The following is a 25,186-nucleotide window of genomic DNA, read 5'->3' as shown; positions in this document are numbered from 1 at the left end:
GGCTGGGGAAAGCGGAAACGTTTCAAACTCTCCCATGGCGGTGTTCCTGAAGCCCTCCTCGCCACCCACAAACACACTGGAATGGCTAGAGAACAAACACCTAAACAATCCCCAAAGTGTTAATTTCAAAATTTGAGGGGAAGGACAGAACGCACATGAAATAGCAACCACATAAGAAGTAAAAAATATATTAAAACTGGCAACCCTACCCCTGCCCACTCACACCCGTCTCCCTCCTCAGCCTTTCCCCCCAGCCTCACATGCTCCCGCCATCGCAACCCCCTCGCCACGCAGGCTCTCCTTCGCCTGCGCCAAGATCCCACGCCCACAAGGTGGACACCGAAGCCCGCGCCGCGCCCCCACACGGCAGGCGCCGGTCGGGGAAAAGGAGACGGGGCCGGGGGCGGGCCGCGGCCGGGGCCAGGCTGTCCGTTAGGCGCGGAAGGCTCGGCGCCAATGGCCTAGGAAGAACCGAGGGCCTGAGACAAATTCAGAGCTGACTCGAAAAGGAGCAAACTGCTCGGTCAGAGGTAAGAATTCGCTACGTGGCCGTAGAGTAGGCACAGGGGCACACCTCGAAGAGCAGTTCAATGCGAGGCCTCTTTAATCGTTAGTCCGCCGACAAGAGACGGGGCTGGAAGATGCCTTAGACACAGAGGCGCGCGCGCGCGCGCGCACTCCGGCACGCAGAGTGCCACGGGCGGCTGCGGTGGGGAACGGGGAGGGGGGCTGGAAGGCGAGAGGAAAAGGACTTTGGGGCACCCCGGCTGGCCCGGGCGGGGAGCCGATTGGCGGCGGCAAAAGCGCGGGCGCCCTGCGGGGGGAGGCCTGCCGCCCGAGGCGGCAAAAAGCCTACAGCACCCAGTATTCCCAGGAGGTCTCCCATCCAAGTACTAACCAGGCCCGACCCTGCTTAGCTTCCGAGATCAGACGAGATCGGGCGTGTTCAGGGTGGTATGGCCGTAGACGTTGACACCTGCCGCTGTGCCTGCCTTTAAAGCAAGCCCGCGCCCCGCCTCCGCCGGCTCCGCGCCGCTCTCGCCCGCCCCTGCTCGCCGTGGGACTGCCGCCCCCGCCCCCTCGCACCCTCTGCCCGGGCTTACCAGAGGCTTGCCACAAAACTACCCGACGCGCTTGCCATCCCAGCACAATCTGCACGACATCGGATTTACAAAATACTCCACGTTGACATTTTCTCCGTTATAGTGTCTCAAATTGCTTTCCCACACAGAAAAGCTCAAATGCCGGACTGTCCGCTGCAAAGCCGCACACCTGGCAACCCTGCCCCTGCCCCGCTCGCACCCGCCTCCTCCTCAGCCTTTCCCCCCAGAGCCCCACATGCTCCCGCCACCGCTACCCCCTCGCCACGCAGGCTCTCCTTCGCCTGCGCCCGCGCCACGGTCCCACGCCCCCAAGGCCGACCCCCAAGCCCGCGCCGCGCCCCCACGCCGCCCTGCCCCGCACGCTGCCGCTACGGCGCCTCGCCTGCACGCACCCAGCCGGGGCGGCCCGCAGCCCACCCGCGCCCCGCTTTGCTGGCGGCTCCTGGCGCTCCCCGCGCGCTCGCGCCGCCCCGGGGACGCCCGCCCCTCCGCCTGCCTCGCGCCCGCCCCGGGGAGGGGGAGCGGGAGGGGAACGGGAGGCCGCCCGCGACGGGCCCCCTCGCCTCGCCCCGCCCCGGCAGAGGCGGGCTGGGCCGCCCCCTCGAGCCCCGGGGCCACCCGCCGCCCGGCCTCCCCGGGCACGAGGGCCGCCTCAGGGCAGCAGCGGTCTCTCTGGCTCCAATTTTAGGGGGCCGGCTGCCAGAGGCCGGGGAGGCCTGCTGGCGAAGGGCTTCCCCGAAGCCGCTGCCCCCAAAGCCCCGCCCCCTTGCCCCCGGGGCGGCGAGCCTTCTGGCTTCCCCTCCCGGGCAGACCGGGGCAGCAGGCGGCCAGGCAGGCAGGCAGGCAGGCCTCGGGCCCGGGGCGCCCCTTCGGCCAGCCGGCCTGGCGCTCCTGCTGCCGCCCGTCGCCGCGGCAGGCGCCGGTCGGGGAAAAGGAGACGGGGCCAGGGGCGGGCCGCGGCCGGGGCCAGGCTGTCCGTTAGGCGCGGAAGGCTCGGCGCCAATGGCCTAGGAAGAACCGAGGGCCTGAGACAAATTCAGAGCTGACTCGAAAAGGAGCAAACTGCTCGGTCAGAGGTAAGAATTCGCTACGTGGCCGTAGAGTAGGCACAGGGGCACACCTCGAAGAGCAGTTCAATGCGAGGCCTCTTTAATCGTTAGTCCGCCGACGAGAGACGGGGCTGGAAGATGCCTTAGACACAGAGGCGCGCGCGCGCGCGCGCACTCCGGCACGCAGAGTGCCACGGGCGGCTGCGGTGGGGAACGGGGAGGGGGGCTGGAAGGCGAGAGGAAAAGGACTTTGGGGCACCCCGGCTGGCCCGGGCGGGGAGCCGATTGGCGGCGGCAAAAGCGCGGGCGCCCTGCGGGGGGAGGCCTGCCGCCCGAGGCGGCAAAAAGCCTACAGCACCCAGTATTCCCAGGAGGTCTCCCATCCAAGTACTAACCAGGCCCGACCCTGCTTAGCTTCCGAGATCAGACGAGATCGGGCGTGTTCAGGGTGGTATGGCCGTAGACGTTGACGCCTGCCGCTGTGCCTGCCTTTAAAGCAAGCCCGCGCCCCGCCTCCGCCGGCTCCGCGCCGCTCTCGCCCGCCCCTGCTCGCCGCGGGACTGCCGCCCCCGCCCCCTCGCACCCTCTGCCCGGGCTTACCAGAGGCTTGCCACAAAACTACCCGACGCGCTTGCCATCCCAGCACAATCTGCACGACATCGGATTTACAAAATACTCCACGTTGACATTTTCTCCGTTATAGTGTCTCAAATTGCTTTCCCACACAGAAAAGCTCAAATGCCGGACTGTCCGCTGCAAAGCCGCACACCTGGCAACCCTGCCCCTGCCCCGCTCGCACCCGCCTCCTCCTCAGCCTTTCCCCCCAGAGCCCCACATGCTCCCGCCACCGCTACCCCCTCGCCACGCAGGCTCTCCTTCGCCTGCGCCCGCGCCACGGTCCCACGCCCCCAAGGCCGACCCCCAAGCCCGCGCCGCGCCCCCACGCCGCCCTGCCCCGCACGCTGCCGCTACGGCGCCTCGCCTGCACGCACCCCGCCGGGGCGGCCCGCAGCCCACCCGCGCCCCGCTTTGCTGGCGGCTCCTGGCGCTCCCCGCGCGCTCGCGCCGCCCCGGGGACGCCCGCCCCTCCGCCTGCCTCGCGCCCGCCCCGGGGAGGGGGAGCGGGAGGGGAACGGGAGGCCGCCCGCGACGGGCCCCCTCGCCTCGCCCCGCCCCGGCAGAGGCGGGCTGGGCCGCCCCCTCGAGCCCCGGGGCCACCCGCCGCCCGGCCTCCCCGGGCACGAGGGCCGCCTCAGGGCAGCAGCGGTCTCTCTGGCTCCAATTTTAGGGGGCCGGCTGCCAGAGGCCGGGGAGGCCTGCTGGCGAAGGGCTTCCCCGAAGCCGCTGCCCCCAAAGCCCCGCCCCCTTGCCCCCGGGGCGGCGAGCCTTCTGGCTTCCCCTCCCGGGCAGACCGGGGCAGCAGGCGGCCAGGCAGGCAGGCAGGCAGGCAGGCCTCGGGCCCGGGGCGCCCCTTCGGCCAGCCGGCCTGGCGCTCCTGCTGCCGCCCGTCGCCGCGGCAGGCGCCGGTCGGGGAAAAGGAGACGGGGCCAGGGGCGGGCCGCGGCCGGGGCCAGGCTGTCCGTTAGGCGCGGAAGGCTCGGCGCCAATGGCCTAGGAAGAACCGAGGGCCTGAGACAAATTCAGAGCTGACTCGAAAAGGAGCAAACTGCTCGGTCAGAGGTAAGAATTCGCTACGTGGCCGTAGAGTAGGCACAGGGGCACACCTCGAAGAGCAGTTCAATGCGAGGCCTCTTTAATCGTTAGTCCGCCGACAAGAGACGGGGCTGGAAGATGCCTTAGACACAGAGGCGCGCGCGCGCGCGCGCACTCCGGCACGCAGAGTGCCACGGGCGGCTGCGGTGGGGAACGGGGAGGGGGGCTGGAAGGCGAGAGGAAAAGGACTTTGGGGCACCCCGGCTGGCCCGGGCGGGGAGCCGATTGGCGGCGGCAAAAGCGCGGGCGCCCTGCGGGGGGAGGCCTGCCGCCCGAGGCGGCAAAAAGCCTACAGCACCCAGTATTCCCAGGAGGTCTCCCATCCAAGTACTAACCAGGCCCGACCCTGCTTAGCTTCCGAGATCAGACGAGATCGGGCGTGTTCAGGGTGGTATGGCCGTAGACGTTGACACCTGCCGCTGTGCCTGCCTTTAAAGCAAGCCCGCGCCCCGCCTCCGCCGGCTCCGCGCCGCTCTCGCCCGCCCCTGCTCGCCGCGGGACTGCCGCCCCCGCCCCCTCGCACCCTCTGCCCGGGCTTACCAGAGGCTTGCCACAAAACTACCCGACGCGCTTGCCATCCCAGCACAATCTGCACGACATCGGATTTACAAAATACTCCACGTTGACATTTTCTCCGTTATAGTGTCTCAAATTGCTTTCCCACACAGAAAAGCTCAAATGCCGGACTGTCCGCTGCAAAGCCGCACACCTGGCAACCCTGCCCCTGCCCCGCTCGCACCCGCCTCCTCCTCAGCCTTTCCCCCCAGAGCCCCACATGCTCCCGCCACCGCTACCCCCTCGCCACGCAGGCTCTCCTTCGCCTGCGCCCGCGCCACGGTCCCACGCCCCCAAGGCCGACCCCCAAGCCCGCGCCGCGCCCCCACGCCGCCCTGCCCCGCACGCTGCCGCTACGGCGCCTCGCCTGCACGCACCCAGCCGGGGCGGCCCGCAGCCCACCCGCGCCCCGCTTTGCTGGCGGCTCCTGGCGCTCCCCGCGCGCTCGCGCCGCCCCGGGGACGCCCGCCCCTCCGCCTGCCTCGCGCCCGCCCCGGGGAGGGGGAGCGGGAGGGGAGCGGGAGGCCGCCCGCGACGGGCCCCCTCGCCTCGCCCCGCCCCGGCAGAGGCGGGCTGGGCCGCCCCCTCGAGCCCCGGGGCCACCCGCCGCCCGGCCTCCCCGGGCACGAGGGCCGCCTCAGGGCAGCAGCGGTCTCTCTGGCTCCAATTTTAGGGGGCCGGCTGCCAGAGGCCGGGGAGGCCTGCTGGCGAAGGGCTTCCCTGAAGCCGCTGCCCCCAAAGCCCCGCCCCCTTGCCCCCGGGGCGGCGAGCCTTCTGGCTTCCCCTCCCGGGCAGACCGGGGCAGCAGGCGGCCAGGCAGGCAGGCAGGCAGGCAGGCAGGCCTCGGGCCCGGGGCGCCCCTTCGGCCAGCCGGCCTGGCGCTCCTGCTGCCGCCCGTCGCCGCGGCAGGCGCCGGTCGGGGAAAAGGAGACGGGGCCGGGGGCGGGCCGCGGCCGGGGCCAGGCTGTCCGTTAGGCGCCGAAGGCTCGGCGCCAATGGCCTAGGAAGAACCGAGGGCCTGAGACAAATTCAGAGCTGACTCGAAAAGGAGCAAACTGCTCGGTCAGAGGTAAGAATTCGCTACGTGGCCGTAGAGTAGGCACAGGGGCACACCTCGAAGAGCAGTTCAATGCGAGGCCTCTTTAATCGTTAGTCCGCCGACAAGAGACGGGGCTGGAAGATGCCTTAGACACAGAGGCGCGCGCGCGCGCGCGCACTCCGGCACGCAGAGTGCCACGGGCGGCTGCGGTGGGGAACGGGGAGGGGGGCTGGAAGGCGAGAGGAAAAGGACTTTGGGGCACCCCGGCTGGCCCGGGCGGGGAGCCGATTGGCGGCGGCAAAAGCGCGGGCGCCCTGCGGGGGGAGGCCTGCCGCCCGAGGCGGCAAAAAGCCTACAGCACCCAGTATTCCCAGGAGGTCTCCCATCCAAGTACTAACCAGGCCCGACCCTGCTTAGCTTCCGAGATCAGACGAGATCGGGCGTGTTCAGGGTGGTATGGCCGTAGACGTTGACACCTGCCGCTGTGCCTGCCTTTAAAGCAAGCCCGCGCCCCGCCTCCGCCGGCTCCGCGCCGCTCTCGCCCGCCCCTGCTCGCCGCGGGACTGCCGCCCCCGCCCCCTCGCACCCTCTGCCCGGGCTTACCAGAGGCTTGCCACAAAACTACCCGACGCGCTTGCCATCCCAGCACAATCTGCACGACATCGGATTTACAAAATACTCCACGTTGACATTTTCTCCGTTATAGTGTCTCAAATTGCTTTCCCACACAGAAAAGCTCAAATGCCGGACTGTCCGCTGCAAAGCCGCACACCTGGCAACCCTGCCCCTGCCCCGCTCGCACCCGCCTCCTCCTCAGCCTTTCCCCCCAGAGCCCCACATGCTCCCGCCACCGCTACCCCCTCGCCACGCAGGCTCTCCTTCGCCTGCGCCCGCGCCACGGTCCCACGCCCCCAAGGCCGACCCCCAAGCCCGCGCCGCGCCCCCACGCCGCCCTGCCCCGCACGCTGCCGCTACGGCGCCTCGCCTGCACGCACCCAGCCGGGGCGGCCCGCAGCCCACCCGCGCCCCGCTTTGCTGGCGGCTCCTGGCGCTCCCCGCGCGCTCGCGCCGCCCCGGGGACGCCCGCCCCTCCGCCTGCCTCGCGCCCGCCCCGGGGAGGGGGAGCGGGAGGGGAGCGGGAGGCCGCCCGCGACGGGCCCCCTCGCCTCGCCCCGCCCCGGCAGAGGCGGGCTGGGCCGCCCCCTCGAGCCCCGGGGCCACCCGCCGCCCGGCCTCCCCGGGCACGAGGGCCGCCTCAGGGCAGCAGCGGTCTCTCTGGCTCCAATTTTAGGGGGCCGGCTGCCAGAGGCCGGGGAGGCCTGCTGGCGAAGGGCTTCCCTGAAGCCGCTGCCCCCAAAGCCCCGCCCCCTTGCCCCCGGGGCGGCGAGCCTTCTGGCTTCCCCTCCCGGGCAGACCGGGGCAGCAGGCGGCCAGGCAGGCAGGCAGGCAGGCAGGCAGGCCTCGGGCCCGGGGCGCCCCTTCGGCCAGCCGGCCTGGCGCTCCTGCTGCCGCCCGTCGCCGCGGCAGGCGCCGGTCGGGGAAAAGGAGACGGGGCCGGGGGCGGGCCGCGGCCGGGGCCAGGCTGTCCGTTAGGCGCCGAAGGCTCGGCGCCAATGGCCTAGGAAGAACCGAGGGCCTGAGACAAATTCAGAGCTGACTCGAAAAGGAGCAAACTGCTCGGTCAGAGGTAAGAATTCGCTACGTGGCCGTAGAGTAGGCACAGGGGCACACCTCGAAGAGCAGTTCAATGCGAGGCCTCTTTAATCGTTAGTCCGCCGACAAGAGACGGGGCTGGAAGATGCCTTAGACACAGAGGCGCGCGCGCGCGCGCGCACTCCGGCACGCAGAGTGCCACGGGCGGCTGCGGTGGGGAACGGGGAGGGGGGCTGGAAGGCGAGAGGAAAAGGACTTTGGGGCACCCCGGCTGGCCCGGGCGGGGAGCCGATTGGCGGCGGCAAAAGCGCGGGCGCCCTGCGGGGGGAGGCCTGCCGCCCGAGGCGGCAAAAAGCCTACAGCACCCAGTATTCCCAGGAGGTCTCCCATCCAAGTACTAACCAGGCCCGACCCTGCTTAGCTTCCGAGATCAGACGAGATCGGGCGTGTTCAGGGTGGTATGGCCGTAGACGTTGACGCCTGCCGCTGTGCCTGCCTTTAAAGCAAGCCCGCGCCCCGCCTCCGCCGGCTCCGCGCCGCTCTCGCCCGCCCCTGCTCGCCGCGGGACTGCCGCCCCCGCCCCCTCGCACCCTCTGCCCGGGCTTACCAGAGGCTTGCCACAAAACTACCCGACGCGCTTGCCATCCCAGCACAATCTGCACGACATCGGATTTACAAAATACTCCACGTTGACATTTTCTCCGTTATAGTGTCTCAAATTGCTTTCCCACACAGAAAAGCTCAAATGCCCGACTGTCCGCTGCAAAGCCGCACACCTGGCAACCCTGCCCCTGCCCCGCTCGCACCCGCCTCCTCCTCAGCCTTTCCCCCCAGAGCCCCACATGCTCCCGCCACCGCTACCCCCTCGCCACGCAGGCTCTCCTTCGCCTGCGCCCGCGCCACGGTCCCACGCCCCCAAGGCCGACCCCCAAGCCCGCGCCGCGCCCCCACGCCGCCCTGCCCCGCACGCTGCCGCTACGGCGCCTCGCCTGCACGCACCCCGCCGGGGCGGCCCACAGCCCACCCGCGCCCCGCTTTGCTGGCGGCTCCTGGCGCTCCCCGCGCGCTCGCGCCGCCCCGGGGACGCCCGCCCCTCCGCCTGCCTCGCGCCCGCCCCGGGGAGGGGGAGCGGGAGGGGAACGGGAGGCCGCCCGCGACGGGCCCCCTCGCCTCGCCCCGCCCCGGCAGAGGCGGGCTGGGCCGCCCCCTCGAGCCCCGGGGCCACCCGCCGCCCGGCCTCCCCGGGCACGAGGGCCGCCTCAGGGCAGCAGCGGTCTCTCTGGCTCCAATTTTAGGGGGCCGGCTGCCAGAGGCCGGGGAGGCCTGCTGGCGAAGGGCTTCCCCGAAGCCGCTGCCCCCAAAGCCCCGCCCCCTTCCCCCCGGGGCGGCGAGCCTTCTGGCTTCCCCTCCCGGGCAGACCGGGGCAGCAGGCGGCCAGGCAGGCAGGCAGGCAGGCAGGCCTCGGGCCCGGGGCGCCCCTTCGGCCAGCCGGCCTGGCGCTCCTGCTGCCGCCCGTCGCCGCGGCAGGCGCCGGTCGGGGAAAAGGAGACGGGGCCGGGGGCGGGCCGCGGCCGGGGCCAGGCTGTCCGTTAGGCGCCGAAGGCTCGGCGCCAATGGCCTAGGAAGAACCGAGGGCCTGAGACAAATTCAGAGCTGACTCGAAAAGGAGCAAACTGCTCGGTCAGAGGTAAGAATTCGCTACGTGGCCGTAGAGTAGGCACAGGGGCACACCTCGAAGAGCAGTTCAATGCGAGGCCTCTTTAATCGTTAGTCCGCCGACAAGAGACGGGGCTGGAAGATGCCTTAGACACAGAGGCGCGCGCGCGCGCACTCCGGCACGCAGAGTGCCACGGGCGGCTGCGGTGGGGAACGGGGAGGGGGGCTGGAAGGCGAGAGGAAAAGGACTTTGGGGCACCCCGGCTGGCCCGGGCGGGGAGCCGATTGGCGGCGGCAAAAGCGCGGGCGCCCTGCGGGGGGAGGCCTGCCGCCCGAGGCGGCAAAAAGCCTACAGCACCCAGTATTCCCAGGAGGTCTCCCATCCAAGTACTAACCAGGCCCGACCCTGCTTAGCTTCCGAGATCAGACGAGATCGGGTGTGTTCAGGGTGGTATGGCCGTAGACGTTGATGCCTGCCGCTGTGCCTGCCTTTAAAGCAAGCCCGCGCCCCGCCTCCGCCGGCTCCGCGCCGCTCTCGCCCGCCCCTGCTCGCCGCGGGACTCCCGCCCCCGCCCCCTCGCACCCTCTGCCCGGGCTTACCAGAGGCTTGCCACAAAACTACCCGACGCGCTTGCCATCCCAGCACAATCTGCACGACATCGGATTTACAAAATACTCCACGTTGACATTTTCTCCGTTATAGTGTCTCAAATTGCTTTCCCACACAGAAAAGCTCAAATGCCGGACTGTCCGCTGCAAAGCCGCACACCTGGCAACCCTGCCCCTGCCCCGCTCGCACCCGCCTCCTCCTCAGCCTTTCCCCCCAGAGCCCCACATGCTCCCGCCACCGCTACCCCCTCGCCACGCAGGCTCTCCTTCGCCTGCGCCCGCGCCACGGTCCCACGCCCCCAAGGCCGACCCCCAAGCCCGCGCCGCGCCCCCACGCCGCCCTGCCCCGCACGCTGCCGCTACGGCGCCTCGCCTGCACGCACCCCGCCGGGGCGGCCCGCAGCCCACCCGCGCCCCGCTTTGCTGGCGGCTCCTGGCGCTCCCCGCGCGCTCGCGCCGCCCCGGGGACGCCCGCCCCTCCGCCTGCCTCGCGCCGGCCCCGGGGAGGGGGAGCGGGAGGGGAACGGGAGGCCGCCCGCGACGGGCCCCCTCGCCTCGCCCCGCCCCGCCCCGGCAGAGGCGGGCTGGGCCGCCCCCTCGAGCCCCGGGGCCACCCGCCGCCCGGCCTCCCCGGGCACGAGGGCCGCCTCAGGGCAGCAGCGGTCTCTCTGGCTCCAATTTTAGGGGGCCGGCTGCCAGAGGCCGGGGAGGCCTGCTGGCGAAGGGCTTCCCCGAAGCCGCTGCCCCCAAAGCCCCGCCCCCTTGCCCCCGGGGCGGCGAGCCTTCTGGCTTCCCCTCCCGGGCAGACCGGGGCAGCAGGCGGCCAGGCAGGCAGGCAGGCAGGCCTCGGGCCCGGGGCGCCCCTTCGGCCAGCCGGCCTGGCGCTCCTGCTGCCGCCCGTCGCCGCGGCAGGCGCCGGTCGGGGAAAAGGAGACGGGGCCGGGGGCGGGCCGCGGCCGGGGCCAGGCTGTCCGTTAGGCGCGGAAGGCTCGGCGCCAATGGCCTAGGAAGAACCGAGGGCCTGAGACAAATTCAGAGCTGACTCGAAAAGGAGCAAACTGCTCGGTCAGAGGTAAGAATTCGCTACGTGGCCGTAGAGTAGGCACAGGGGCACACCTCGAAGAGCAGTTCAATGCGAGGCCTCTTTAATCGTTAGTCCGCCGACAAGAGACGGGGCTGGAAGATGCCTTAGACACAGAGGCGCGCGCGCGCGCACTCCGGCACGCAGAGTGCCACGGGCGGCTGCGGTGGGGAACGGGGAGGGGGGCTGGAAGGCGAGAGGAAAAGGACTTTGGGGCACCCCGGCTGGCCCGGGCGGGGAGCCGATTGGCGGCGGCAAAAGCGCGGGCGCCCTGCGGGGGGAGGCCTGCCGCCCGAGGCGGCAAAAAGCCTACAGCACCCAGTATTCCCAGGAGGTCTCCCATCCAAGTACTAACCAGGCCCGACCCTGCTTAGCTTCCGAGATCAGATGAGATCGGGCGTGTTCAGGGTGGTATGGCCGTAGACGTTGACGCCTGCCGCTGTGCCTGCCTTTAAAGCAAGCCCGCGCCCCGCCTCCGCCGGCTCCGCGCCGCTCTCGCCCGCCCCTGCTCGCCGCGGGACTGCCGCCCCCGCCCCCTCGCACCCTCTGCCCGGGCTTACCAGAGGCTTGCCACAAAACTACCCGACGCGCTTGCCATCCCAGCACAATCTGCACGACATCGGATTTACAAAATACTCCACGTTGACATTTTCTCCGTTATAGTGTCTCAAATTGCTTTCCCACACAGAAAAGCTCAAATGCCGGACTGTCCGCTGCAAAGCCGCACACCTGGCAACCCTGCCCCTGCCCCGCTCGCACCCGCCTCCTCCTCAGCCTTTCCCCCCAGAGCCCCACATGCTCCCGCCACCGCTACCCCCTCGCCACGCAGGCTCTCCTTCGCCTGCGCCCGCGCCACGGTCCCACGCCCCCAAGGTCGACCCCCAAGCCCGCGCCGCGCCCCCACGCCGCCCTGCCCCGCACGCTGCCGCTACGGCGCCTCGCCTGCACGCACCCCGCCGGGGCGGCCCGCAGCCCACCCGCGCCCCGCTTTGCTGGCGGCTCCTGGCGCTCCCCGCGCGCTCGCGCCGCCCCGGGGACGCCCGCCCCTCCGCCTGCCTCGCGCCCGCCCCGGGGAGGGGGAGCGGGAGGGGAACGGGAGGCCGCCCGCGACGGGCCCCCTCGCCTCGCCCCGCCCCGGCAGAGGCGGGCTGGGCCGCCCCCTCGAGCCCCGGGGCCACCCGCCGCCCGGCCTCCCCGGGCACGAGGGCCGCCTCAGGGCAGCAGCGGTCTCTCTGGCTCCAATTTTAGGGGGCCGGCTGCCAGAGGCCGGGGAGGCCTGCTGGCGAAGGGCTTCCCCGAAGCCGCTGCCCCCAAAGCCCCGCCCCCTTCCCCCCGGGGCGGCGAGCCTTCTGGCTTCCCCTCCCGGGCAGACCGGGGCAGCAGGCGGCCAGGCAGGCAGGCAGGCAGGCCTCGGGCCCGGGGCGCCCCTTCGGCCAGCCGGCCTGGCGCTCCTGCTGCCGCCCGTCGCCGCGGCAGGCGCCGGTCGGGGAAAAGGAGACGGGGCCGGGGGCGGGCCGCGGCCGGGGCCAGGCTGTCCGTTAGGCGCCGAAGGCTCGGCGCCAATGGCCTAGGAAGAACCGAGGGCCTGAGACAAATTCAGAGCTGACTCGAAAAGGAGCAAACTGCTCGGTCAGAGGTAAGAATTCGCTACGTGGCCGTAGAGTAGGCACAGGGGCACACCTCGAAGAGCAGTTCAATGCGAGGCCTCTTTAATCGTTAGTCCGCCGACAAGAGACGGGGCTGGAAGATGCCTTAGACACAGAGGCGCGCGCGCGCGCGCGCACTCCGGCACGCAGAGTGCCACGGGCGGCTGCGGTGGGGAACGGGGAGGGGGGCTGGAAGGCGAGAGGAAAAGGACTTTGGGGCACCCCGGCTGGCCCGGGCGGGGAGCCGATTGGCGGCGGCAAAAGCGCGGGCGCCCTGCGGGGGGAGGCCTGCCGCCCGAGGCGGCAAAAAGCCTACAGCACCCAGTATTCCCAGGAGGTCTCCCATCCAAGTACTAACCAGGCCCGACCCTGCTTAGCTTCCGAGATCAGACGAGATCGGGCGTGTTCAGGGTGGTATGGCCGTAGACGTTGACGCCTGCCGCTGTGCCTGCCTTTAAAGCAAGCCCGCGCCCCGCCTCCGCCGGCTCCGCGCCGCTCTCGCCCGCCCCTGCTCGCCGCGGGACTGCCGCCCCCGCCCCCTCGCACCCTCTGCCCGGGCTTACCAGAGGCTTGCCACAAAACTACCCGACGCGCTTGCCATCCCAGCACAATCTGCACGACATCGGATTTACAAAATACTCCACGTTGACATTTTCTCCGTTATAGTGTCTCAAATTGCTTTCCCACACAGAAAAGCTCAAATGCCGGACTGTCCGCTGCAAAGCCGCACACCTGGCAACCCTGCCCCTGCCCCGCTCGCACCCGCCTCCTCCTCAGCCTTTCCCCCCAGAGCCCCACATGCTCCCGCCACCGCTACCCCCTCGCCACGCAGGCTCTCCTTCGCCTGCGCCCGCGCCACGGTCCCACGCCCCCAAGGCCGACCCCCAAGCCCGCGCCGCGCCCCCACGCCGCCCTGCCCCGCACGCTGCCGCTACGGCGCCTCGCCTGCACGCACCCCGCCGGGGCGGCCCGCAGCCCACCCGCGCCCCGCTTTGCTGGCGGCTCCTGGCGCTCCCCGCGCGCTCGCGCCGCCCCGGGGACGCCCGCCCCTCCGCCTGCCTCGCGCCCGCCCCGGGGAGGGGGAGCGGGAGGGGAACGGGAGGCCGCCCGCGACGGGCCCCCTCGCCTCGCCCCGCCCCGCCCCGGCAGAGGCGGGCTGGGCCGCCCCCTCGAGCCCCGGGGCCACCCGCCGCCCGGCCTCCCCGGGCACGAGGGCCGCCTCAGGGCAGCAGCGGTCTCTCTGGCTCCAATTTTAGGGGGCCGGCTGCCAGAGGCCGGGGAGGCCTGCTGGCGAAGGGCTTCCCCGAAGCCGCTGCCCCCAAAGCCCCGCCCCCTTCCCCCCGGGGCGGCGAGCCTTCTGGCTTCCCCTCCCGGGCAGACCGGGGCAGCAGGCGGCCAGGCAGGCAGGCAGGCAGGCCTCGGGCCCGGGGCGCCCCTTCGGCCAGCCGGCCTGGCGCTCCTGCTGCCGCCCGTCGCCGCGGCAGGCGCCGGTCGGGGAAAAGGAGACGGGGCCGGGGGCGGGCCGCGGCCGGGGCCAGGCTGTCCGTTAGGCGCCGAAGGCTCGGCGCCAATGGCCTAGGAAGAACCGAGGGCCTGAGACAAATTCAGAGCTGACTCGAAAAGGAGCAAACTGCTCGGTCAGAGGTAAGAATTCGCTACGTGGCCGTAGAGTAGGCACAGGGGCACACCTCGAAGAGCAGTTCAATGCGAGGCCTCTTTAATCGTTAGTCCGCCGACAAGAGACGGGGCTGAAAGATGCCTTAGACACAGAGGCGCGCGCGCGCGCGCGCACTCCGGCACGCAGAGTGCCACGGGCGGCTGCGGTGGGGAACGGGGAGGGGGGCTGGAAGGCGAGAGGAAAAGGACTTTGGGGCACCCCGGCTGGCCCGGGCGGGGAGCCGATTGGCGGCGGCAAAAGCGCGGGCGCCCTGCGGGGGGAGGCCTGCCGCCCGAGGCGGCAAAAAGCCTACAGCACCCAGTATTCCCAGGAGGTCTCCCATCCAAGTACTAACCAGGCCCGACCCTGCTTAGCTTCCGAGATCAGACGAGATCGGGCGTGTTCAGGGTGGTATGGCCGTAGACGTTGACGCCTGCCGCTGTGCCTGCCTTTAAAGCAAGCCCGCGCCCCGCCTCCGCCGGCTCCGCGCCGCTCTCGCCCGCCCCTGCTCGCCGCGGGACTGCCGCCCCCGCCCCCTCGCACCCTCTGCCCGGGCTTACCAGAGGCTTGCCACAAAACTACCCGACGCGCTTGCCATCCCAGCACAATCTGCACGACATCGGATTTACAAAATACTCCACGTTGACATTTTCTCCGTTATAGTGTCTCAAATTGCTTTCCCACACAGAAAAGCTCAAATGCCGGACTGTCCGCTGCAAAGCCGCACACCTGGCAACCCTGCCCCTGCCCCGCTCGCACCCGCCTCCTCCTCAGCCTTTCCCCCCAGAGCCCCACATGCTCCCGCCACCGCTACCCCCTCGCCACGCAGGCTCTCCTTCGCCTGCGCCCGCGCCACGGTCCCACGCCCCCAAGGCCGACCCCCAAGCCCGCGCCGCGCCCCCACGCCGCCCTGCCCCGCACGCTGCCGCTACGGCGCCTCGCCTGCACGCACCCCGCCGGGGCGGCCCGCAGCCCACCCGCGCCCCGCTTTGCTGGCGGCTCCTGGCGCTCCCCGCGCGCTCGCGCCGCCCCGGGGACGCCCGCCCCTCCGCCTGCCTCGCGCCCGCCCCGGGGAGGGGGAGCGGGAGGGGAACGGGAGGCCGCCCGCGACGGGCCCCCTCGCCTCGCCCCGCCCCGCCCCGGCAGAGGCGGGCTGGGCCGCCCCCTCGAGCCCCGGGGCCACCCGCCGCCCGGCCTCCCCGGGCACGAGGGCCGCCTCAGGGCAGCAGCGGTCTCTCTGGCTCCAATTTTAGGGGGCCGGCTGCCAGAGGCCGGGGAGGCCTGCTGGCGAAGGGCTTCCCCGAAGCCGCTGCCCCCAAAGCCCCGCCCCCTTCCCCCCGGGGCGGCGAGCCTTCTGGCTTCCCCTCCCGGGCAGACCGGGGCAGCAGGCGGCCAGGCAGGCAGGCAGGCAGGCCTCGGGCCCGGGGCGCCCCTTCGGCCAGCCGGCCTGGCGCTCCTGCTGCCGCCCGTCGCCGCGGCAGGCGCCGGTCGGGGAAAAGGAGACGGGGCCGGGGGCGGGCCGCGGCCGGGGCCAGGCTGTCCGTTAGGCGCCGAAGGCTCGGCGCCAATGGCCTAGGAAGAACCGAGGGCCTGAGACAAATTCAGAGCTGACTCGAAAAGGAGCAAACTGCTCGGTCAGAGGTAAGAATTCGCTACGTGGCCGTAGAGTAGGCACAGGGGCACACCTCGAAGAGCAGTTCAATGCGAGGCCTCTTTAATCGTTAGTCCGCCGACAAGAGACGGGGCTGGAAGATGCCTTAGACACAGAGGCGCGCGCGCGCACTCCGGCACGCAGAGTGCCACGGGCGGCTGCGGTGGGGAACGGGGAGGGGGGCTGGAAGGCGAGAGGAAAAGGACTTTGGGGCACCCCGGCTGGCCCGGGCGGGGAGCCGATTGGCGGCGGCAAAAGCGCGGGCGCCCTGCGGGGGGAGGCCTGCCGCCCGAGGCGGCAAAAAGCCTACAGCACCCAGTATTCCCAGGAGGTCTCCCATCCAAGTACTAACCAGGCCCGACCCTGCTTAGCTTCCGAGATCAGACGAGATCGGGCGTGTTCAGGGTGGTATGGCCGTAGACGTTGACGCCTGCCGCTGTGCCTGCCTTTAAAGCAAGCCCGCGCCCCGCCTCCGCCGGCTCCGCGCCGCTCTCGCCCGCCCCTGCTCGCCGCGGGACTGCCGCCCCCGCCCCCTCGCACCCTCTGCCCGGGCTTACCAGAGGCTTGCCACAAAACTACCCGACGCGCTTGCCATCCCAGCACAATCTGCACGACATCGGATTTACAAAATACTCCACGTTGACATTTTCTCCGTTATAGTGTCTCAAATTGCTTTCCCACACAGAAAAGCTCAAATGCCGGACTGTCCGCTGCAAAGCCGCACACCTGGCAACCCTGCCCCTGCCCCGCTCGCACCCGCCTCCTCCTCAGCCTTTCCCCCCAGAGCCCCACATGCTCCCGCCACCGCTACCCCCTCGCCACGCAGGCTCTCCTTCGCCTGCGCCCGCGCCACGGTCCCACGCCCCCAAGGCCGACCCCCAAGCCCGCGCCGCGCCCCCACGCCGCCCTGCCCCGCACGCTGCCGCTACGGCGCCTCGCCTGCACGCACCCCGCCGGGGCGGCCCGCAGCCCACCCGCGCCCCGCTTTGCTGGCGGCTCCTGGCGCTCCCCACGCGCTCGCGCCGCCCCGGGGACGCCCGCCCCTCCGCCTGCCTCGCGCCCGCCCCGGGGAGGGGGAGCGGGAGGGGAACGGGAGGCCGCCCGCGACGGGCCCCCTCGCCTCGCCCCGCCCCGGCAGAGGCGGGCTGGGCCGCCCCCTCGAGCCCCGGGGCCACCCGCCGCCCGGCCTCCCCGGGCACGAGGGCCGCCTCAGGGCAGCAGCGGTCTCTCTGGCTCCAATTTTAGGGGGCCGGCTGCCAGAGGCCGGGGAGGCCTGCTGGCGAAGGGCTTCCCCGAAGCCGCTGCCCCCAAAGCCCCGCCCCCTTCCCCCCGGGGCGGCGAGCCTTCTGGCTTCCCCTCCCGGGCAGACCGGGGCAGCAGGCGGCCAGGCAGGCAGGCAGGCAGGCCTCGGGCCCGGGGCGCCCCTTCGGCCAGCCGGCCTGGCGCTCCTGCTGCCGCCCGTCGCCGCGGCAGGCGCCGGTCGGGGAAAAGGAGACGGGGCCGGGGGCGGGCCGCGGCCGGGGCCAGGCTGTCCGTTAGGCGCCGAAGGCTCGGCGCCAATGGCCTAGGAAGAACCGAGGGCCTGAGACAAATTCAGAGCTGACTCGAAAAGGAGCAAACTGCTCGGTCAGAGGTAAGAATTCGCTACGTGGCCGTAGAGTAGGCACAGGGGCACACCTCGAAGAGCAGTTCAATGCGAGGCCTCTTTAATCGTTAGTCCGCCGACAAGAGACGGGGCTGGAAGATGCCTTAGACACAGAGGCGCGCGCGCGCGCACTCCGGCACGCAGAGTGCCACGGGCGGCTGCGGTGGGGAAGGGGGAGGGGGGCTGGAAGGCGAGAGGAAAAGGACTTTGGGGCACCCCGGCTGGCCCGGGCGGGGAGCCGATTGGCGGCGGCAAAAGCGCGGGCGCCCTGCGGGGGGAGGCCTGCCGCCCGAGGCGGCAAAAAGCCTACAGCACCCAGTATTCCCAGGAGGTCTCCCATCCAAGTACTAACCAGGCCCGACCCTGCTTAGCTTCCGAGATCAGACGAGATCGGGCGTGTTCAGGGTGGTATGGCCGTAGACGTTGACGCCTGCCGCTGTGCCTGCCTTTAAAGCAAGCCCGCGCCCCGCCTCCGCCGGCTCCGCGCCGCTCTCGCCCGCCCCTGCTCGCCGCGGGACTGCCGCCCCCGCCCCCTCGCACCCTCTGCCCGGGCTTACCAGAGGCTTGCCACAAAACTACCCGACGCGCTTGCCATCCCAGCACAATCTGCACGACATCGGATTTACAAAATACTCCACGTTGACATTTTCTCCGTTATAGTGTCTCAAATTGCTTTCCCACACAGAAAAGCTCAAATGCCCGACTGTCCGCTGCAAAGCCGCACACCTGGCAACCCTGCCCCTGCCCCGCTCGCACCCGCCTCCTCCTCAGCCTTTCCCCCCAGAGCCCCACATGCTCCCGCCACCGCTACCCCCTCGCCACGCAGGCTCTCCTTCGCCTGCGCCCGCGCCACGGTCCCACGCCCCCAAGGCCGACCCCCAAGCCCGCGCCGCGCCCCCACGCCGCCCTGCCCCGCACGCTGCCGCTACGGCGCCTCGCCTGCACGCACCCCGCCGGGGCGGCCCGCAGCCCACCCGCGCCCCGCTTTGCTGGCGGCTCCTGGCGCTCCCCGCGCGCTCGCGCCGCCCCGGGGACGCCCGCCCCTCCGCCTGCCTCGCGCCCGCCCCGGGGAGGGGGAGCGGGAGGGGAGCGGGAGGCCGCCCGCGACGGGCCCCCTCGCCTCGCCCCGCCCCGGCAGAGGCGGGCTGGGCCGCCCCCTCGAGCCCCGGGGCCACCCGCCGCCCGGCCTCCCCGGGCACGAGGGCCGCCTCAGGGCAGCAGCGGTCTCTCTGGCTCCAATTTTAGGGGGCCGGCTGCCAGAGGCCGGGGAGGCCTGCTGGCGAAGGGCTTCCCCGAAGCCGCTGCCCCCAAAGCCCCGCCCCCTTCCCCCCGGGGCGGCGAGCCTTCTGGCTTCCCCTCCCGGGCAGACCGGGGCAGCAGGCGGCCAGGCAGGCAGGCAGGCAGGCCTCGGGCCCGGGGCGCCCCTTCGGCCAGCCGGCCTGGCGCTCCTGCTGCCGCCCGTCGCCGCGGCAGGCGCCGGTCGGGGAAAAGGAGACGGGGCCGGGGGCGGGCCGCTGCCGGGGCCAGGCTGTCCGTTAGGCGCGGAAGGCTCGGCGCCAATGGCCTAGGAAGAACCGAGGGCCTGAGACAAATTCAGAGCTGACTCGAAAAGGAGCAAACTGCTCGGTCAGAGGTAAGAATTCGCTACGTGGCCGTAGAGTAGGCACAGGGGCACACCTCGAAGAGCAGTTCAATGCGAGGCCTCTTTAATCGTTAGTCCGCCGACAAGAGACGGGGCTGGAAGATGCCTTAGACACAGAGGCGCGCGCGCGCGCACTCCGGCACGCAGAGTGCCACGGGCGGCTGCGGTGGGGAACGGGGAGGGGGGCTGGAAGGCGAGAGGAAAAGGACTTTGGGGCACCCCGGCTGGCCCGGGCGGGGAGCCGATTGGCGGCGGCAAAAGCGCGGGCGCCCTGCGGGGGGAGGCCTGCCGCCCGAGGCGGCAAAAAGCCTACAGCACCCAGTATTCCCAGGAGGTCTCCCATCCAAGTACTAACCAGGCCCGACCCTGCTTAGCTTCCGAGATCAGACGAGATCGGGCGTGTTCAGGGTGGTATGGCCGTAGACGTTGACGCCTGCCGCTGTGCCTGCCTTTAAAGCAAGCCCGCGCCCCGCCTCCGCCGGCTCCGCGCCGCTCTCGCCCGCCCCTGCTCGCCGCGGGACTGCCGCCCCCGCCCCCTCGCACCCTCTGCCCGGGCTTACCAGAGGCTTGCCACAAAACTACCCGACGCGCTTGCCATCCCAGCACAATCTGCACGACATCGGATTTACAAAATACTCCACGTTGACATTTTCTCCGTTATAGTGTCTCAAATTGCTTTCCCACACAGAAAAGCTCAAATGCCCGACTGTCCGCTGCAAAGCCGCACACCTGGCAACCCTGCCCCTGCCCCGCTCGCACCCGCCTCCTCCTCAGCCTTTCCCCCCAGAGCCCCACATGCTCCCGCCACCGCTACCCCCTCGCCACGCAGGCTCTCCTTCGCCTGCGCCCGCGCCACGGTCCCACGCCCCCAAGGCCGACCCCCAAGCCCGCGCCGCGCCCCCACGCCGCCCTGCCCCGCACGCTGCCGCTACGGCGCCTCGCCTGCACGCACCCCGCCGGGGCGGCCCGCAGCCCACCCGCGCCCCGCTTTGCTGGCGGCTCCTGGCGCTCCCCGCGCGCTCGCGCCGCCCCGGGGACGCCCGCCCCTCCGCCTGCCTCGCGCCCGCCCCGGGGAGGGGGAGCGGGAGGGGAACGGGAGGCCGCCCGCGACGGGCCCCCTCGCCTCGCCCCGCCCCGGCAGAGGCGGGCTGGGCCGCCCCCTCGAGCCCCGGGGCCACCCGCCGCCCGGCCTCCCCGGGCACGAGGGCCGCCTCAGGGCAGCAGCGGTCTCTCTGGCTCCAATTTTAGGGGGCCGGCTGCCAGAGGCCGGGGAGGCCTGCTGGCGAAGGGCTTCCCCGAAGCCGCTGCCCCCAAAGCCCCGCCCCCTTCCCCCCGGGGCGGCGAGCCTTCTGGCTTCCCCTCCCGGGCAGACCGGGGCAGCAGGCGGCCAGGCAGGCAGGCAGGCAGGCCTCGGGCCCGGGGCGCCCCTTCGGCCAGCCGGCCTGGCGCTCCTGCTGCCGCCCGTCGCCGCGGCAGGCGCCGGTCGGGGAAAAGGAGACGGGGCCGGGGGCGGGCCGCGGCCGGGGCCAGGCTGTCCGTTAGGCGCCGAAGGCTCGGCGCCAATGGCCTAGGAAGAACCGAGGGCCTGAGACAAATTCAGAGCTGACTCGAAAAGGAGCAAACTGCTCGGTCAGAGGTAAGAATTCGCTACGTGGCCGTAGAGTAGGCACAGGGGCACACCTCGAAGAGCAGTTCAATGCGAGGCCTCTTTAATCGTTAGTCCGCCGACAAGAGACGGGGCTGGAAGATGCCTTAGACACAGAGGCGCGCGCGCGCGCACTCCGGCACGCAGAGTGCCACGGGCGGCTGCGGTGGGGAACGGGGAGGGGGGCTGGAAGGCGAGAGGAAAAGGACTTTGGGGCACCCCGGCTGGCCCGGGCGGGGAGCCGATTGGCGGCGGCAAAAGCGCGGGCGCCCTGCGGGGGGAGGCCTGCCGCCCGAGGCGGCAAAAAGCCTACAGCACCCAGTATTCCCAGGAGGTCTCCCATCCAAGTACTAACCAGGCCCGACCCTGCTTAGCTTCCGAGATCAGACGAGATCGGGCGTGTTCAGGGTGGTATGGCCGTAGACGTTGACGCCTGCCGCTGTGCCTGCCTTTAAAGCAAGCCCGCGCCCCGCCTCCGCCGGCTCCGCGCCGCTCTCGCCCGCCCCTGCTCGCCGCGGGACTGCCGCCCCCGCCCCCTCGCACCCTCTGCCCGGGCTTACCAGAGGCTTGCCACAAAACTACCCGACGCGCTTGCCATCCCAGCACAATCTGCACGACATCGGATTTACAAAATACTCCACGTTGACATTTTCTCCGTTATAGTGTCTCAAATTGCTTTCCCACACAGAAAAGCTCAAATGCCCGACTGTCCGCTGCAAAGCCGCACACCTGGCAACCCTGCCCCTGCCCCGCTCGCACCCGCCTCCTCCTCAGCCTTTCCCCCCAGAGCCCCACATGCTCCCGCCACCGCTACCCCCTCGCCACGCAGGCTCTCCTTCGCCTGCGCCCGCGCCACGGTCCCACGCCCCCAAGGCCGACCCCCAAGCCCGCGCCGCGCCCCCACGCCGCCCTGCCCCGCACGCTGCCGCTACGGCGCCTCGCCTGCACGCACCCCGCCGGGGCGGCCCGCAGCCCACCCGCGCCCCGCTTTGCTGGCGGCTCCTGGCGCTCCCCGCGCGCTCGCGCCGCCCCGGGGACGCCCGCCCCTCCGCCTGCCTCGCGCCCGCCCCGGGGAGGGGGAGCGGGAGGGGAGCGGGAGGCCGCCCGCGACGGGCCCCCTCGCCTCGCCCCGCCCCGGCAGAGGCGGGCTGGGCCGCCCCCTCGAGCCCCGGGGCCACCCGCCGCCCGGCCTCCCCGGGCACGAGGGCCGCCTCAGGGCAGCAGCGGTCTCTCTGGCTCCAATTTTAGGGGGCCGGCTGCCAGAGGCCGGGGAGGCCTGCTGGCGAAGGGCTTCCCCGAAGCCGCTGCCCCCAAAGCCCCGCCCCCTTCCCCCCGGGGCGGCGAGCCTTCTGGCTTCCCCTCCCGGGCAGACCGGGGCAGCAGGCGGCCAGGCAGGCAGGCAGGCAGGCCTCGGGCCCGGGGCGCCCCTTCGGCCAGCCGGCCTGGCGCTCCTGCTGCCGCCCGTCGCCGCGGCAGGCGCCGGTCGGGGAAAAGGAGACGGGGCCGGGGGCGGGCCGCTGCCGGGGCCAGGCTGTCCGTTAGGCGCGGAAGGCTCGGCGCCAATGGCCTAGGAAGAACCGAGGGCCTGAGACAAATTCAGAGCTGACTCGAAAAGGAGCAAACTGCTCGGTCAGAGGTAAGAATTCGCTACGTGGCCGTAGAGTAGGCACAGGGGCACACCTCGAAGAGCAGTTCAATGCGAGGCCTCTTTAATCGTTAGTCCGCCGACAAGAGACGGGGCTGGAAGATGCCTTAGACACAGAGGCGCGCGCGCGCGCACTCCGGCACGCAGAGTGCCACGGGCGGCTGCGGTGGGGAACGGGGAGGGGGGCTGGAAGGCGAGAGGAAAAGGACTTTGGGGCACCCCGGCTGGCCCGGGCGGGGAGCCGATTGGCGGCGGCAAAAGCGCGGGCGCCCTGCGGGGGGAGGCCTGCCGCCCGAGGCGGCAAAAAGCCTACAGCACCCAGTATTCCCAGGAGGTCTCCCATCCAAGTACTAACCAGGCCCGACCCTGCTTAGCTTCCGAGATCAGACGAGATCGGGCGTGTTCAGGGTGGTATGGCCGTAGACGTTGACGCCTGCCGCTGTGCCTGCCTTTAAAGCAAGCCCGCGCCCCGCCTCCGCCGGCTCCGCGCCGCTCTCGCCCGCCCCTGCTCGCCGCGGGACTGCCGCCCCCGCCCCCTCGCACCCTCTGCCCGGGCTTACCAGAGGCTTGCCACAAAACTACCCGACGCGCTTGCCATCCCAGCACAATCTGCACGACATCGGATTTACAAAATACTCCACGTTGACATTTTCTCCGTTATAGTGTCTCAAATTGCTTTCCCACACAGAAAAGCTCAAATGCCCGACTGTCCGCTGCAAAGCCGCACACCTGGCAACCCTGCCCCTGCCCCGCTCGCACCCGCCTCCTCCTCAGCCTTTCCCCCCAGAGCCCCACATGCTCCCGCCACCGCTACCCCCTCGCCACGCAGGCTCTCCTTCGCCTGCGCCCGCGCCACGGTCCCACGCCCCCAAGGCCGACCCCCAAGCCCGCGCCGCGCCCCCACGCCGCCCTGCCCCGCACGCTGCCGCTACGGCGCCTCGCCTGCACGCACCCCGCCGGGGCGGCCCGCAGCCCACCCGCGCCCCGCTTTGCTGGCGGCTCCTGGCGCTCCCCGCGCGCTCGCGCCGCCCCGGGGACGCCCGCCCCTCCGCCTGCCTCGCGCCCGCCCCGGGGAGGGGGAGCGGGAGGGGAACGGGAGGCCGCCCGCGACGGGCCCCCTCGCCTCGCCCCGCCCCGGCAGAGGCGGGCTGGGCCGCCCCCTCGAGCCCCGGGGCCACCCGCCGCCCGGCCTCCCCGGGCACGAGGGCCGCCTCAGGGCAGCAGCGGTCTCTCTGGCTCCAATTTTAGGGGGCCGGCTGCCAGAGGCCGGGGAGGCCTGCTGGCGAAGGGCTTCCCCGAAGCCGCTGCCCCCAAAGCCCCGCCCCCTTCCCCCCGGGGCGGCGAGCCTTCTGGCTTCCCCTCCCGGGCAGACCGGGGCAGCAGGCGGCCAGGCAGGCAGGCAGGCAGGCCTCGGGCCCGGGGCGCCCCTTCGGCCAGCCGGCCTGGCGCTCCTGCTGCCGCCCGTCGCCGCGGCAGGCGCCGGTCGGGGAAAAGGAGACGGGGCCGGGGGCGGGCCGCGGCCGGGGCCAGGCTGTCCGTTAGGCGCCGAAGGCTCGGCGCCAATGGCCTAGGAAGAACCGAGGGCCTGAGACAAATTCAGAGCTGACTCGAAAAGGAGCAAACTGCTCGGTCAGAGGTAAGAATTCGCTACGTGGCCGTAGAGTAGGCACAGGGGCACACCTCGAAGAGCAGTTCAATGCGAGGCCTCTTTAATCGTTAGTCCGCCGACAAGAGACGGGGCTGGAAGATGCCTTAGACACAGAGGCGCGCGCGCGCGCACTCCGGCACGCAGAGTGCCACGGGCGGCTGCGGTGGGGAAGGGGGAGGGGGGCTGGAAGGCGAGAGGAAAAGGACTTTGGGGCACCCCGGCTGGCCCGGGCGGGGAGCCGATTGGCGGCGGCAAAAGCGCGGGCGCCCTGCGGGGGGAGGCCTGCCGCCCGAGGCGGCAAAAAGCCTACAGCACCCAGTATTCCCAGGAGGTCTCCCATCCAAGTACTAACCAGGCCCGACCCTGCTTAGCTTCCGAGATCAGACGAGATCGGGCGTGTTCAGGGTGGTATGGCCGTAGACGTTGACGCCTGCCGCTGTGCCTGCCTTTAAAGCAAGCCCGCGCCCCGCCTCCGCCGGCTCCGCGCCGCTCTCGCCCGCCCCTGCTCGCCGCGGGACTGCCGCCCCCGCCCCCTCGCACCCTCTGCCCGGGCTTACCAGAGGCTTGCCACAAAACTACCCGACGCGCTTGCCATCCCAGCACAATCTGCACGACATCGGATTTACAAAATACTCCACGTTGACATTTTCTCCGTTATAGTGTCTCAAATTGCTTTCCCACACAGAAAAGCTCAAATGCCCGACTGTCCGCTGCAAAGCCGCACACCTGGCAACCCTGCCCCTGCCCCGCTCGCACCCGCCTCCTCCTCAGCCTTTCCCCCCAGAGCCCCACATGCTCCCGCCACCGCTACCCCCTCGCCACGCAGGCTCTCCTTCGCCTGCGCCCGCGCCACGGTCCCACGCCCCCAAGGCCGACCCCCAAGCCCGCGCCGCGCCCCCACGCCGCCCTGCCCCGCACGCTGCCGCTACAGCGCCTCGCCTGCACGCACCCCGCCGGGGCGGCCCGCAGCCCACCCGCGCCCCGCTTTGCTGGCGGCTCCTGGCGCTCCCCCGCGCGCTCGCGCCGCCCCGGGGACGCCCGCCCCTCCGCCTGCCTCGCGCCCGCCCCGGGGAGGGGGAGCGGGAGGGGAACGGGAGGCCGCCCGCGACGGGCCCCCTCGCCTCGCCCCGCCCCGGCAGAGGCGGGCTGGGCCGCCCCCTCGAGCCCCGGGGCCACCCGCCGCCCGGCCTCCCCGGGCACGAGGGCCGCCTCAGGGCAGCAGCGGTCTCTCTGGCTCCAATTTTAGGGGGCCGGCTGCCAGAGGCCGGGGAGGCCTGCTGGCGAAGGGCTTCCCCGAAGCCGCTGCCCCCAAAGCCCCGCCCCCTTCCCCCCGGGGCGGCGAGCCTTCTGGCTTCCCCTCCCGGGCAGACCGGGGCAGCAGGCGGCCAGGCAGGCAGGCAGGCAGGCCTCGGGCCCGGGGCGCCCCTTCGGCCAGCCGGCCTGGCGCTCCTGCTGCCGCCCGTCGCCGCGGCAGGCGCCGGTCGGGGAAAAGGAGACGGGGCCGGGGGCGGGCCGCTGCCGGGGCCAGGCTGTCCGTTAGGCGCCGAAG

At 71.9% G+C, this 25,186-nt stretch overlaps 15 non-coding genes across 15 annotated transcripts; all 15 read right to left on the bottom strand.

Annotated features, from left to right (window-relative positions):
• Window positions 1-849: 849 nt before the first annotated feature.
• On the bottom strand, window positions 850-968 carry LOC142827454 (5S ribosomal RNA). Its single transcript, XR_012902181.1, has one exon. It is a non-coding gene; the product is annotated as a 5S ribosomal RNA (ribosomal RNA).
• Window positions 969-2,498: 1,530 nt separating this feature from the next.
• LOC142827453 (5S ribosomal RNA) lies at window positions 2,499-2,617 on the bottom strand. The gene has a single exon (XR_012902180.1). It is a non-coding gene; the product is annotated as a 5S ribosomal RNA (ribosomal RNA).
• A 1,534-nt stretch (window positions 2,618-4,151) lies between these two features.
• Window positions 4,152-4,270, bottom strand: LOC142827452 (5S ribosomal RNA). The gene has a single exon (XR_012902179.1). It is a non-coding gene; the product is annotated as a 5S ribosomal RNA (ribosomal RNA).
• Window positions 4,271-5,808: 1,538 nt separating this feature from the next.
• LOC142827451 (5S ribosomal RNA) lies at window positions 5,809-5,927 on the bottom strand. Its single transcript, XR_012902178.1, has one exon. It is a non-coding gene; the product is annotated as a 5S ribosomal RNA (ribosomal RNA).
• A 1,538-nt stretch (window positions 5,928-7,465) lies between these two features.
• On the bottom strand, window positions 7,466-7,584 carry LOC142827450 (5S ribosomal RNA). Its single transcript, XR_012902177.1, has one exon. It is a non-coding gene; the product is annotated as a 5S ribosomal RNA (ribosomal RNA).
• Window positions 7,585-9,114: 1,530 nt separating this feature from the next.
• LOC142827433 (5S ribosomal RNA) lies at window positions 9,115-9,233 on the bottom strand. The gene has a single exon (XR_012902160.1). It is a non-coding gene; the product is annotated as a 5S ribosomal RNA (ribosomal RNA).
• A 1,531-nt stretch (window positions 9,234-10,764) lies between these two features.
• On the bottom strand, window positions 10,765-10,883 carry LOC142827446 (5S ribosomal RNA). Its single transcript, XR_012902173.1, has one exon. It is a non-coding gene; the product is annotated as a 5S ribosomal RNA (ribosomal RNA).
• A 1,530-nt stretch (window positions 10,884-12,413) lies between these two features.
• LOC142827449 (5S ribosomal RNA) lies at window positions 12,414-12,532 on the bottom strand. The gene has a single exon (XR_012902176.1). It is a non-coding gene; the product is annotated as a 5S ribosomal RNA (ribosomal RNA).
• A 1,535-nt stretch (window positions 12,533-14,067) lies between these two features.
• Window positions 14,068-14,186, bottom strand: LOC142827448 (5S ribosomal RNA). The gene has a single exon (XR_012902175.1). It is a non-coding gene; the product is annotated as a 5S ribosomal RNA (ribosomal RNA).
• Window positions 14,187-15,715: 1,529 nt separating this feature from the next.
• LOC142827447 (5S ribosomal RNA) lies at window positions 15,716-15,834 on the bottom strand. Its single transcript, XR_012902174.1, has one exon. It is a non-coding gene; the product is annotated as a 5S ribosomal RNA (ribosomal RNA).
• Window positions 15,835-17,360: 1,526 nt separating this feature from the next.
• LOC142827445 (5S ribosomal RNA) lies at window positions 17,361-17,479 on the bottom strand. Its single transcript, XR_012902172.1, has one exon. It is a non-coding gene; the product is annotated as a 5S ribosomal RNA (ribosomal RNA).
• Window positions 17,480-19,005: 1,526 nt separating this feature from the next.
• Window positions 19,006-19,124, bottom strand: LOC142827444 (5S ribosomal RNA). Its single transcript, XR_012902171.1, has one exon. It is a non-coding gene; the product is annotated as a 5S ribosomal RNA (ribosomal RNA).
• Window positions 19,125-20,650: 1,526 nt separating this feature from the next.
• Window positions 20,651-20,769, bottom strand: LOC142827443 (5S ribosomal RNA). Its single transcript, XR_012902170.1, has one exon. It is a non-coding gene; the product is annotated as a 5S ribosomal RNA (ribosomal RNA).
• A 1,526-nt stretch (window positions 20,770-22,295) lies between these two features.
• Window positions 22,296-22,414, bottom strand: LOC142827442 (5S ribosomal RNA). The gene has a single exon (XR_012902169.1). It is a non-coding gene; the product is annotated as a 5S ribosomal RNA (ribosomal RNA).
• A 1,526-nt stretch (window positions 22,415-23,940) lies between these two features.
• LOC142827441 (5S ribosomal RNA) lies at window positions 23,941-24,059 on the bottom strand. The gene has a single exon (XR_012902168.1). It is a non-coding gene; the product is annotated as a 5S ribosomal RNA (ribosomal RNA).
• Window positions 24,060-25,186: the final 1,127 nt, after the last annotated feature.

This window comes from Pelodiscus sinensis, chromosome 2 (assembly GCF_049634645.1).
Source record: "Pelodiscus sinensis isolate JC-2024 chromosome 2, ASM4963464v1, whole genome shotgun sequence".
Taxonomy (NCBI): Eukaryota; Metazoa; Chordata; order Testudines; family Trionychidae; genus Pelodiscus; species Pelodiscus sinensis.
This window is presented reverse-complemented; position numbering and strand designations above follow the sequence as displayed.